Source organism: Rhamphochromis longiceps, linkage group LG5 (genome assembly GCF_057381845.1).
Source record: "Rhamphochromis longiceps isolate RC_006_pf linkage group LG5, R_longiceps_female_GT1.1, whole genome shotgun sequence".
Classification (NCBI taxonomy): Eukaryota; Metazoa; Chordata; class Actinopteri; order Cichliformes; family Cichlidae; genus Rhamphochromis; species Rhamphochromis longiceps.
The window spans coordinates 24021424-24033681 of record NC_140561.1 but is presented as its reverse complement, the minus strand read 5'-3'; positions in this window follow the sequence as shown (position 1 = coordinate 24033681).

Below are 12258 nucleotides of genomic sequence, written 5' to 3'. Positions count from 1 at the left end.
GTAAGGAACCATCATGGAAGTAAAAGCCTCTCCGTGGTATGAACGATCGGCAGGTAGAAGAAGTGGCTGAAATCCAGAAATCCAACCAGTGGCTGGACAAAGCAGAGGCACTAATCATGGCAGGAGCGGCTGGAGTCTACCACACCAGGCAAGACCCCAGGTGCAGGTTGTGCATAGATGCCGCTGAGACAATCCAGCAGAGTGTAGGATACTAGCAGGCAGGGCATACATGGAACGCCATAAACAAGTGCCCGGCATAGTATACAGAAACATCTCTGCTGAGTATGGCCTGGAAGTCCCGAGGTCAAAATGGGACATGCACCCTAGGGTGGTTGAGAATGATGTCAATGAAGGCTGAGCCAAGATCCTGTGGGACTTCCAGGTCCAGATACACAAGCTGGTGCTGGCTAACCAACCAGACATGGTTGGTGGACAACAACATAAGGAAAACGGAACATGAGAAGCCAAGAAAGGACTGAGAGAAGAGCTCAAGAAGATGTGGAGGGCGATAGCAGTAATGGTCCCAGTGGTAATCGGATCACTTGGTGAAATGACCACCAAGCTTAGCGAGTGGCTCCAGCAGATCCCAGGAACAACATCTGAGATCTCTGTCCAGAAGAGTGCAGTCCTAGGAACAGCAAAGATACTGTGCAGGACCCTCAAGTTCCCAGGCCTCTGGTAGAAGACCGAGCTTGAAGGATAAAGATCGCCCTGCAGGGAGAGAGCGTTTACATTTTCTCTTTTACAGATTAATATTTAAATTGAGCATCTGTAACAAAACAATTTACCCCCATGGAATTAATAAGGCATTCTGATTTTGATTTGACCTAAAAACAGACATTGGTCTGGTGTTAGTCCTTCAGGCTTCTCATTCTGCAGCACTGCTGTATTTATATTTATAATGGTATAAAGCTATATTTAAACCATTGAGCTCTGCTCTTTTAAAAAACTGGCATAGATGCAACGGTGTCCTTGAAGCCGGATTCAAGAAATAAGTGCTTAAAGTTTTAAAAACATATTTAGCTGACATCATTGGGTATTAGTTCGCTAACATAAACTAATGTAACCAATCAACCTGATGATATCACGTTGCGTATTGGCACAAGATGGCGCTAAATATGTTTTTACAACTTTAATTTAAAGCACTTATTTCTTAAATCCGGCCTTAAAGACGGTGTTACATCTATGCAGGTTTTTGAAAGCAGAGCTCAATGAGCCATAATGTCTTACAGAAACCCCCCACTTTGCTTTTTTTTGCTTCATAAAATATGTGGTTGCTCTTCAGAGATATACAAGTAATTTTCCTAGAATAAATAATAGCCATCAATTCACATAACATTATAATAGTGCTGTCACTGGTGACCTGCATACCTGGCAGTAAAGCATTAATTGTATGAGGGAGAGGAACAACCTGCTATGAACCAGAGAAGCCATTCAGCCAGTGTACTGGGGGGCCTCTGTCTCACTCTCTGGGGCAGTAACAAACCTTGCTAAATGGGAAGCCTGTTAAAGGGAACTGCAGTGAAGTAGCACAGGAAATTTGTATGTGTGTGGTTTTTGGTCACCTGCTGGCTCCAGCAACACAAAGGATTTGGTTTTGAATGTGACAGATTAATTAATAGTTTCTGTTCTACCCTGAATTCACCAAAGTGGTGCTGAGTTGTGCATGAATGTGCTCAAAAGCACATGATTGTGTTTTCAGTGAATGGTGAACTGAGCGAATGGTACTTACGACTGAAGAATATGACATGAGCATTGCTCATTCTGACAAAAGTGAATGGATGCTGTGAAGTGTTTGTATTGTGACTGACAGACTCTAACTAGTGCAGCTTGTTTGAATCAAACAGCAAAGCAGTGTGCTGTTTTAGCGAGTCCAATATGAACATATCAGTAAATGTTGTGTAGCAATGGATATTTGTTTTGCATATGTGTTGAACCTAAGTTTTTCAGATTGTCAAACAAATTTTTAATATTAGACAAAGACAACTCAATTAAACATAAAATGCAATTTTTAAACTGTGCCTTTGTGTTATTTTTGGTCAACAGTGGATTTCCTTGGAGCTCGCCCACGAATCCCATTTTTGCCCAGTCTTTTACTTATTATGAATCATGACCTCTGACCATAAGTGGGATAAGTGAGAGTTGCAGTTCTTGAGATGCTATTTTTGGTTCTTTTGTGGCATTCTGGATGAGTCATTGATGTGCTCTTGGAGTAATTTTAGTAGGTTGGCCACTCCTGGAAAGATTCACCATTTGTTTGATGATGGCTCTCACTGTGTTTGACTGGAACGCCAAAGCCTTGGAAATGGCTTTGTATCCTTTTCCAGACAGATAGGTGTCAGTGACTTTGTTTCTCAGCTGTTCTGGAGTTTCTTTAGATGATATGTGTTTTATGATGTGTTGGCTTTTGAGATCCTTTAGCCTACCAAATTTGCCACTGCCAGACAGTGCTTGATTCAACAGGTTGGCTTGGGTGGTTTATTTATAATATTAAAATTTGTTTGATGACCTGAGGAAGAGGGCAAATACTTCTTTTCTGCAGTATTGTATGTCTACGTGGTACTACAGCCACATGAAAACATTAACTTACATAAGTTAGTAGCATGCTGATGTTGTCGTTTAGCTCAATGCAGTACAGCTACTCATGAATTTGAACTTGCATAGATGTTAATCATCCTTAAAAAAAGCACAAACAAATAGGACTTTTTCTTATTTTTAACCAGTAGAGATGCAACTGCTCTTACTAAGTTATTTTGCTATGGGATATGTATGCTGTTTATAGTAACAATGGTAAGAAGAATGATATTAATGATAGTATTTTTAATTCATAAAACAATGCTTCCCAATGTTAACAAATGGGCTAGCAGTAGAGGCAGAAGTCCTTATTAGCCATTTCCCTTTAGTCTGTTTTTGTAATTTAAAAAAATATATATATCCAGAAAGTCAAATGCCTAAAATGTAGAAAGAAAATTTTCTATTATCAAGCACACTGACAACATCATTACAAATTAGTTTCATCCCAGTCTTCCCTGATGGAAGCATATTTTGCAGCACCTCTGGGAGAGAATATTATCAAGTTAATGTAAAACTAACATCATTATGCCAGCCAACTAGAATCACTTAACAGCAGGAAGCCATAACCACTCTCCCACTGTTCCTCGCTACAGATTAATGAACTCAGTGTCAAGCAGCACTTCATTTAATTTTGCCCTCAGTGAATGGATATTTATCATTAATGGATAAACAAACAAGGGAACTTGTCTACTTCATTGCTTGCATGGGCCCGTTGTGTAATACGTACCGGTGTCAATTGCTTAGGAGCTCTTCAGTGTAATGCTGCCACGGCAGTTTTTACCCCCCAAAATTAAACTTTAGACTTTAGAATTGTTTTGTGTAATAGATATTAATAAATGAAAGCGGTGCAGGCTGGTTGATGCCAGTGAAGTGATATTTATATAAATTTGCACAATCTGTTGTTAAGCATGTGAAATAACCATGACCTCAACTCTGCATTCTCAGGTGGAGATGACAGGAATGTGTTGACTGAAAACATACAAGAACAAACTGATCAAAGACACTTGTTGCAATGACAAGCAAAATAACAATGAGTACCAATTTATCTCAGCATTGACGAAAGCTGTTAATTAACATATGGTCACCTGGTTTGTCAGGTAGTGCATATGTTATTAATTTTATTAGTCAAGACTATAGTTAACCAGTTACAAGGTCTCTTCTGAGAAAACTGTGTTGGCTGTCTGTGTGGTTACCAACATGAATGAGTCCTGCTGTACGACATTACAACATATGATTCGGAAAAACACCATACATTTCTATAAATATATATATATATATATATATATATATATATATATATAACACCCAGCACGCCCCTGCGGGCGGTTTATCCTTCAAGCTCGGGTCCTCTACCAGAGGCCTGGGAGCTTGAGGGTCCTGCGCAGTATCTTAGCTGTTCCCAGGACTGCGCTCTTCTGGACAGAGATCTCCGATGTTATTCCCGGGATCTGCTGGAGCCACTCGCCTAGCTTGGGAGTCACCGCACCTAGTGCTCCGATTACCACGGGGACCACCATTACCTTCACCCTCCACATCCTCTCGAGCTCTTCTCTGAGCCCTTGGTATTTCCCCAGCTTCTCGTGTTCCTTCTTCCTGATATTGCTGTCATTCGGAACCGCTACATCGATCACTACGGCCGTCTTCTTCTGTTTGTCTACCACCACTATGTCCGGTTGGTTAGCCACCACCACTATATATATATATATATATATATATATATATATATATATATATATATATATATATATATATATATATATATATATATGTATATATATATATATGTGTGTATGTATGTATATATATATATATATATATATATATATATATATATATATTTAATGCCCTCCAAACAGGCCATTATAGCCCAAAGCTTCCAAAGCCAGACTTCCGTCTGAAGGGAGCTTTGATGTTAATTTGTGTTAAAAAGCCAGGTTAGAGTATCCCATTAAGAATGGATGGGTGAATGGTGGTGGGTGGATGGAGGGGAGCCTCGAGGTCATACTCCACTCTTTCTCTGTCTCTCACTCTCCCTTTCTTCATGAGTCAGAGCCAGTCAGGCTACTCTGGATCCTCTGGTCCATTGGAGGCTGAATCTGTTCCAGCTGACTCCATGTAAAAGAAAAAAAAAGTTCACTGACGGACACAGTATATTGGGATCTTTAGATACTGCACCTTTGATGTTGGTTACGTCAGTTGTCCAGTTCTACAATTAATGGTTTTAAAAAATACTAATGACACTAAGAAGCCCTATACTGTTGGTCTATATTTGTCTTTTGGTCTGTGAATCGAAGTATTGGTCAGGTGCCGCTAATCAAATGCACTTAATTAATTGATCATCAGCAAGTTGTCCGCATCTATAAAACCAAAGGTTTTGGCCGTTTGCTTGTCAGGAATATTCAGGTGCGTGTTAATGCAATGCCACAATCTTCCCAGGCATGGATTTCCCTCGATCTGAACAAAACACAGTGTTTCTGACACAATATCCTTTGGACACATGACAGCAAAGAAAAGATGTTTGGCCATAATACATAGCACCACTGTTACAAAGTGTGCACAGTACTGCAAGGTAAGTGAATGTTTATTTGCATTGTTTTCTACTCTTTAGCTTGCACAGCTTTCAATTTGCGTTCTTTCACTCAGCACAACACACACATCTCCCATCAGGTTCCAGAGTCCAACTCAAATAGGGAAGGCATGATTAGATGATGGAGATCTCCTCCTGTGACACTACACCCTGAAATCACTGCTTACTGCAAATGCCAACAAACCTGAATGAAGTGAATCAACATTGTAAAGAAAAGTGGATGAAAATCCCCAACTTTGATGGGAGAGATTGATAAAGTCACATGGAAACAATTACATAAAGTCATTTCAGCTAAAGAGATTTCACAAAGAGATTTCACAGGACTGCAAATATAGTCCTGTGAAAATTTTCTTTTTCACATGACTGTATGTGATTCAAGGGGAAATGCCCTTGCTCTGTGACTTCGGTTGTACATATAAATGACTTTATGGTCTCAATCAACTGTTTCAAATAACACTGAATATAACAAGAAGTTTATTTTGTAAATTATGGTCCTATGCTCTTTTGCTAATCCCTTGTGACTGACTGCTGATATCTGGATTATCAGTGGAGGAAAAAAGAGCTTGGCTTAAGGCATCACAATGGGAATTCTATTACCAGTGGGTCAATGTAATAGTGGTGCACAATAGACTTTTATATATAGTCTATGGTAAAGACCATGTGAGCTGTTTTACAGAGGTCAATATTACACTGCCTTTGACTTTAAAAAGTGCCATTTTTTAAGTTTGAAGAGATTTTTTTAAAAGGAGCTGCTGGTCTGTCATGAGTCCATAACTGAAACTAAAATAAGATTCAAGCTAATTGCACCTGAGTTCATGCACAGGAACTGGCAAATGAATCATATACAGAAGAAATCACTGTAACTGGCTATAATAATATTCATTACAATGACAGTTTGATGTGTTTACTGCATGACTTGCAAGCTTCACCAATTAGAGTTACACACAGTCGCCATTAGCTCAGTTCTCACACATACAGCTTCTGATCAGCATCATTCATGTGCAGAGGAAAAGCTGTCTGATGCTACAACTCATGACAGTTACCCAGCAAATGTCTCTTAATCTTCGATTTATTGAATTATTTATTCATTGTCCACTTTGTCCTGAGATCCGTTAAAACAATAAGCTCATGCTGAGTACTTCCGTTAGTTTATTAAACTACAGTGAAACATGTTTGCATCTACTATTATGCTTCTTACCACACTGTTTCATATAGATAATGAGCTGAACAAAAAAAATCCTGGCTTGCAGCTAATCTTGCAAATACAAATATGCATTTTAAATCCATGCCTCTGTCAGTCAGGCTGCAAGGCTTTAAAAAACACCCTCCTTAAAAATGTTATGGATGACTTCACTGCGTTATATCTAGTACACTAGATCTGATCCTCACACTATACTTTAAAGATTTTATGGTTCCAAAATATCAAGATAAGGTCCTGATGACACAAATGTGGCAAATTTGGATGCAGCTGGCCTTTTTTTTCCAAAATGTGATGGTTCTGGCAAGCAGGGGTGCTGGGAGTCTTGCCATACACATGGGCAGGGTTAGGACGAGGCACCAAAGCTTTCTCAGCTCCACCTGAGTGTTGATAGAGTGAGAGAGAGAAAGCGGCAGGTCTTAGGGGACAATGACACACAGTGTCCTGTGTGGAACCATATAAATGCTGTTTGTCATTAATTTATTTAGGACTTAATTGTAATTTCTGACACCTACATGCCTGTATACATAACTGATGTTTGAGGACTTGAATTGAGAAAGTATCATGGCACATTGTGTGTGATTTGAAATAGGGAAGTGTATAACACAGAACAGACAAAAACAAATCTTTTCAAATTGAACTGACCAAGACATGATTGCTGATTGGTAATGGATGGTAGATCACAATGTAATGTAATGAAGTGACTGCTGATATGATTTGGTGCTATATAAATAAAACTGAATTGAATTTATAAGATAAGATTATTACCTCCACCAGGCAGGATATGTTTTGGCAGTGTTTGCGTGTCATTTTGTGTCTGTAAGCATGTTAGCTCAAAATTTTTTGAATGAATCTTGATAAAACTTTGGGATCGTGTTAGCAACCCATTTAAATGAAAGGGCTTTACATAACGATTTATTGGTTGAAAATCGATAAAATGCAATGTCACTTACAAAATGTAATGTCAATATCGAGAAAGTATCATATAAGATTTAAAGTATGCCATGTTTGACCTCTGACCTCTCAATCAAGGCCAATAGAAGGTCAAAGTGTTAATAATGATATATAGAGCCATTAAAAAGGAAACTTCTTACTACCATCGTTTGTATTGACAACATATGGGAAATGATATATGGGGATTCAAAATCTTACACTACTTTGAACCTCTGACCTCTTCTTCAAGATCAAATACGGTCAAACTCCCTTTAGGTAAAACTTTCATAAAATGTCTTTTATCTTTAAAACTATGCTTAAAATTCTACTGATTTTATTTGTATTGGCAACATTTAGAAAATTGCTAAAATTGCTATATAAACAAAGGCTATATAAATGAGCGATCGTGGCTCAAGAGTTGGCAGCTCGTCTTGTAATCAAAAGGTTGCCGGTTCGAGCCCCGGCTCGGACAGTCTTGGTCGTTGTGTCCTTGGGCAAAACACTTCACCTACCGCCTACTGGTGATGGCCAGAGGGGCCGATGGCGCGATATGGCAGCTTCACTTCTGTCAGTCTGCCGCTGGGCAGCTGTGGCTACAACTGTAGCTTGCCTCCACCAGTGTGTGTGAATGAATAGTGGAATTGTAAAGCACTTTGAGGGTCTCAAAAAGCGCTATATAAATGCAATCCATTATTATTATTATAAACAGAAGCTATTGGTATATATAAAATCTAAATATGAAATTATAGTTTGCATCCAAATATTGTGTCACATTTAACCTATTTACAAAATCAGTACAATCTGATTTTTACTACACTACATAAATCTTAAAGTAGATGAAAAAAAAAAACAAAGTATACAAATGAATATTTTAAAAAATACAGTACTATTCCCTTAACAGGAAATATTCTCCGGAGAGTGAGCTGTGTTGAAAACAACATGATCTGCTGTTAGGTCAGTGCCTATTAGACCTTCCATGTGACACATAAGTCGTTTCAGATTTGAATCTCATAGATTTCCAATACTCAACAATATTTTAGGATTTGTAAAGATTTCCCTTACCAGTGAGGATCAATTGGAAAATATGTGCATCACTGTGATAAATCATTGCTCTGAACTACTGTATTTTTTGCACATAGAACTAAAGTAAAGGTCCCATGAGCCTTGAGGATACAACAGCCTGCAAACTATAAGAGTAATGAGTGAAATGCAGCATGAGATCATTAAGATGAACAGCGCTGCTTTGTGACTTGCTGTGCCTCAGGCATTGGGAGGTCACATTTACTGATTTCATGATTATGTTTCTATTGCATATTGAAAAAGTGTAATTGTCAATTTTGATATGTCTTGGTGATAATGGAAAATGTAATGATTATCCAGTAATGTTCACCCTACGGGACCAAAACTACAGACTGTAGGTTACTGGTGCATGTTGTTTGAATATAACAGGCTTTTAATTGATTTCTCCTCCTCCAGTGAGACCAAATTTATTTTACTGCCTCTGCTGTGGTAAATTTTCAATAAATACAGTTTTGCAATAAATGTCTCACATCATCACCTTGTGTTTTCACAGAGTTAACATTCAGACTGGACTGTATTCACAGTAATGTACAGTAACATTAATTTTCATCTGAAGTGATGGTATATATATATATATATATATATATATATATATATATATATATATATATATATATATATATATATATATAAATGTAAATGTAAATAGCAGCTACTATGACATTCCTTCTCATTCCCACATTTAGGTCATTTGAAGATCTCGGAGCTTTGTAGCCTTTAGAAAGTCTTCGATATAAAGGAAAGCTAACAGTTCCTCTAAACTCAAATCGTGTTCCAAGGATTAGAAAAGAAGTGCATTCTTCTTGACTGGTATACACACCACAAAGCCTAACACCCCACAAAGAACGCTTATCAAATCTATGATCTTAATCCTACAGTGGGCATGAACAGTGAAAGGATTTTTGTCCCAGTGTATTTCATGACTAAGACAATAACTGAAAGTGCACTGTCCTATGCAAGACTTTGTCTTTCTGTGTCTGAAAGCCTTTCAACTTGTAAAAGGTTGCTGCCCTTGTTGTAGTTTAGCTAACCCAGTGGCTCATTGGGCACTGAGATACCACATGTACATCCACATTAAAAACAATCTGCTGTTCTCAGTTGAATGTTCACCACAAAAATACAAAGACAAACAAATGTACAGAAATAAAGCGAAAGATACGGGTACGGAAAATAGACATAGGAAGCATGAAGGAAACACTGAGAAGTCTTTATGACCAGCACAGTACAAAGGCATCATGGATCATCAGTTCCTATTGCTACTGGGTCTTGTGCTTTTTTGTGCTAGGACCACTCAGGGCATTCAGTAACTTTAAGAAAAGGGGGCCATGGATTAATTTCTCAAGCCCCCTGGTGCCCACTGCACTATGAAATGCTCTAAATGCTAAAGACTGAATACAATTAGAGCTCTCTCTTCAAATACCCATTGACTCAGCTGTTCTTGCGCTATGCCTCAGCTCACTGAGTTCTGAAAGACACTGTGACACCTTTGTGACCTCTGTGTTGAAGAATGTTTTTAGAAAGTAGCAACTAAACAAAAATTGAAATATAGCCGCAAGGAGGTCAAGAGTAAATTTGTTATGCACCTTGCTATTCAAACCATTTAACTAAGTAGTATTAGCTGATAATTATGCTGGGATTTCGAAATGAAAGGAAGACAACATATACGATTGCTGGGCAATGAACAAACTACAAACACAGGCCGGGGTTTGAATGGTTTAGGTCTCTGGATAACCTTCACAAATGAAAGACCACAGACACAGAAATCTCAGTCATGGCTGCACTGTGGAACTGGTGTCTCTAGAAAATCATGTCCGCCTTACAGCATGACATTTAGATTAATGTCACCATATTTGGAGACCAAAGAAAGACTTTCTTTATTTTATTTGGACAAATGTAATAAATGACATTTTGCAAAACTAGCAAAACTTGAGGTTAAGTCAAGATCTATTAGTATTGACCACAACAATACTAATTGTAGGAACAACTTTTTTAGATATCATCTTTTGAACAATACAAGTACGTAAAATGAAAAAAAAAAGTATTTCAATAACATACATACATACATACATACATACATACATACATACATACATACATACATATTGTAACATTAATGGTGAATTACAGAAAGAGAAGATTTAATGCCCATAGGCTAAAAAATTTGGTGTAGTGACACTTTTCAGTTTTACCTGAAGGGTCTAACTATAAAAATGCCTTTCAGTGTTTCTGAATTACATCAGTTTCAATTCAATAGAGCTGTACAAAATAGCCAGTGTCACTCATGTCTGCATGAGAAATAAGCCATAGGTCATTATGCAGCTGCACCTTCTTGCTGAGCAATTGCTTATTTGGCATGTGACGTTTCTAATAGGAAATGTTTCTGAATCCTTCTGCTCGGTTGTCATGGAACGTCTCGCTGTGTCTCGTAGCCCACGGCTTAGTTCCTCCTCTTTCTGTCTGTCTCGATCACTCTGACTTTCTCTTTCCCTGCCTCCCTTTTCCCTTCACTTTTTTCCCCCTCTCTTTCCTTGGCTGAGATAAATAGGAGGTAGTTAGTGCTGATGTGAGAACATAGTGTTGCCTGCACAGTAAAAACTACATTTGTCAGTGCCACAGTGCTTTTTTGCTCTGGGTAATTGTGTGTCATTGTCTTGCAAGACTGCCTGGAGATATTCCTGCTATGGAAAAGGAAGTGAGGTCGGTGGGAGTGGGGTGTGGGGGTGGGGCGAATTTTGTGCGAAGTGGAAATGAAAAGAATTTGTTGTTCTACTATGTGACACATGCAGTGGCCTATGTGATTAATTAGGCCATTAGCAGATGCAAACAGTTCCATGCTATTCAGGTCATGCTGATCCTTAACAGCTTAATTTCAGTTTTTGTGATTTGTTTTTGTGTTTTTTAACGATTCTTTAAACAGCACACCATTAAAACCACCTGCCTAATCTTGTGTTGTTTTCCCTGGTGCTGCCAAAACAGCTGTCATCCATATGGGCACGGACTCCACACCTCGGGTTGTCTTGAGGTGTTTGGCACAGATGCTGGGAGCAGATGGAATTTCTATGGAGCGTCCAAGGATTTGGCTTATTTTGGTGCATCAGTCCTGTCTCTTGACCTGACCGGAGGTTGCTGCCTATCAGTGAGTGCTGCTGCAGTGGACTTTTAAGTTTTAAGTTAAATGGCATCGCTGTCATGTAGACTCTCATTTCAGTGCACATATCTTCAGCTTCTATCACTGTGGTATTGGTAGAGTGCACAGAAAAAGTCTGACTTTTTATGATAGAGGTGCATGTCTTTAACATTATTAGAACCTGAACTCACAAAGCTTGCTCATGCCATGTTGGCAATTTAGACAAAACATTTTAATAAGCCATATAATATGATATTTGGACTGTATAAATAGCACCCTCATAGGTATCTGTGAAACTGATGTAACGTGCTGTAAAAACAAAGTGAAAAAAAGTGAAGTTCTCGCTGTAATCAGGACTAGCTTGATGGGCTCACCTCACCGATGTCAGGGTTCTTGAAAGCCCCTTTGGGGAAACAAAGCTCTCACAGGCTTAAAAACTTTCTCTATTCCATCACACAACCATCTTACCCCCAGCCAAACACTGCACAGAACAAATAGCAGTCACATATTTTATGTTAGTTATGAGAACAGGGACCCCTTTAATAAAATAAGCAGCTGAACTCAACTTTAAGGAGTGTCAGGGTTTGGATCTTATATAGTTGCAAACCCCCCCCCCCCAAAAAACCAATGCCATTTCACAGAAACTGTCCTTGTCTCTGAAGGTTTAAAGTGAGAACCTCAGTGGTATCGCAAACGTCATGATTACACTAGTTGTCATGGGAAGGTGGCTCCGTACTTATCAGCTTCAGGATGTACAAA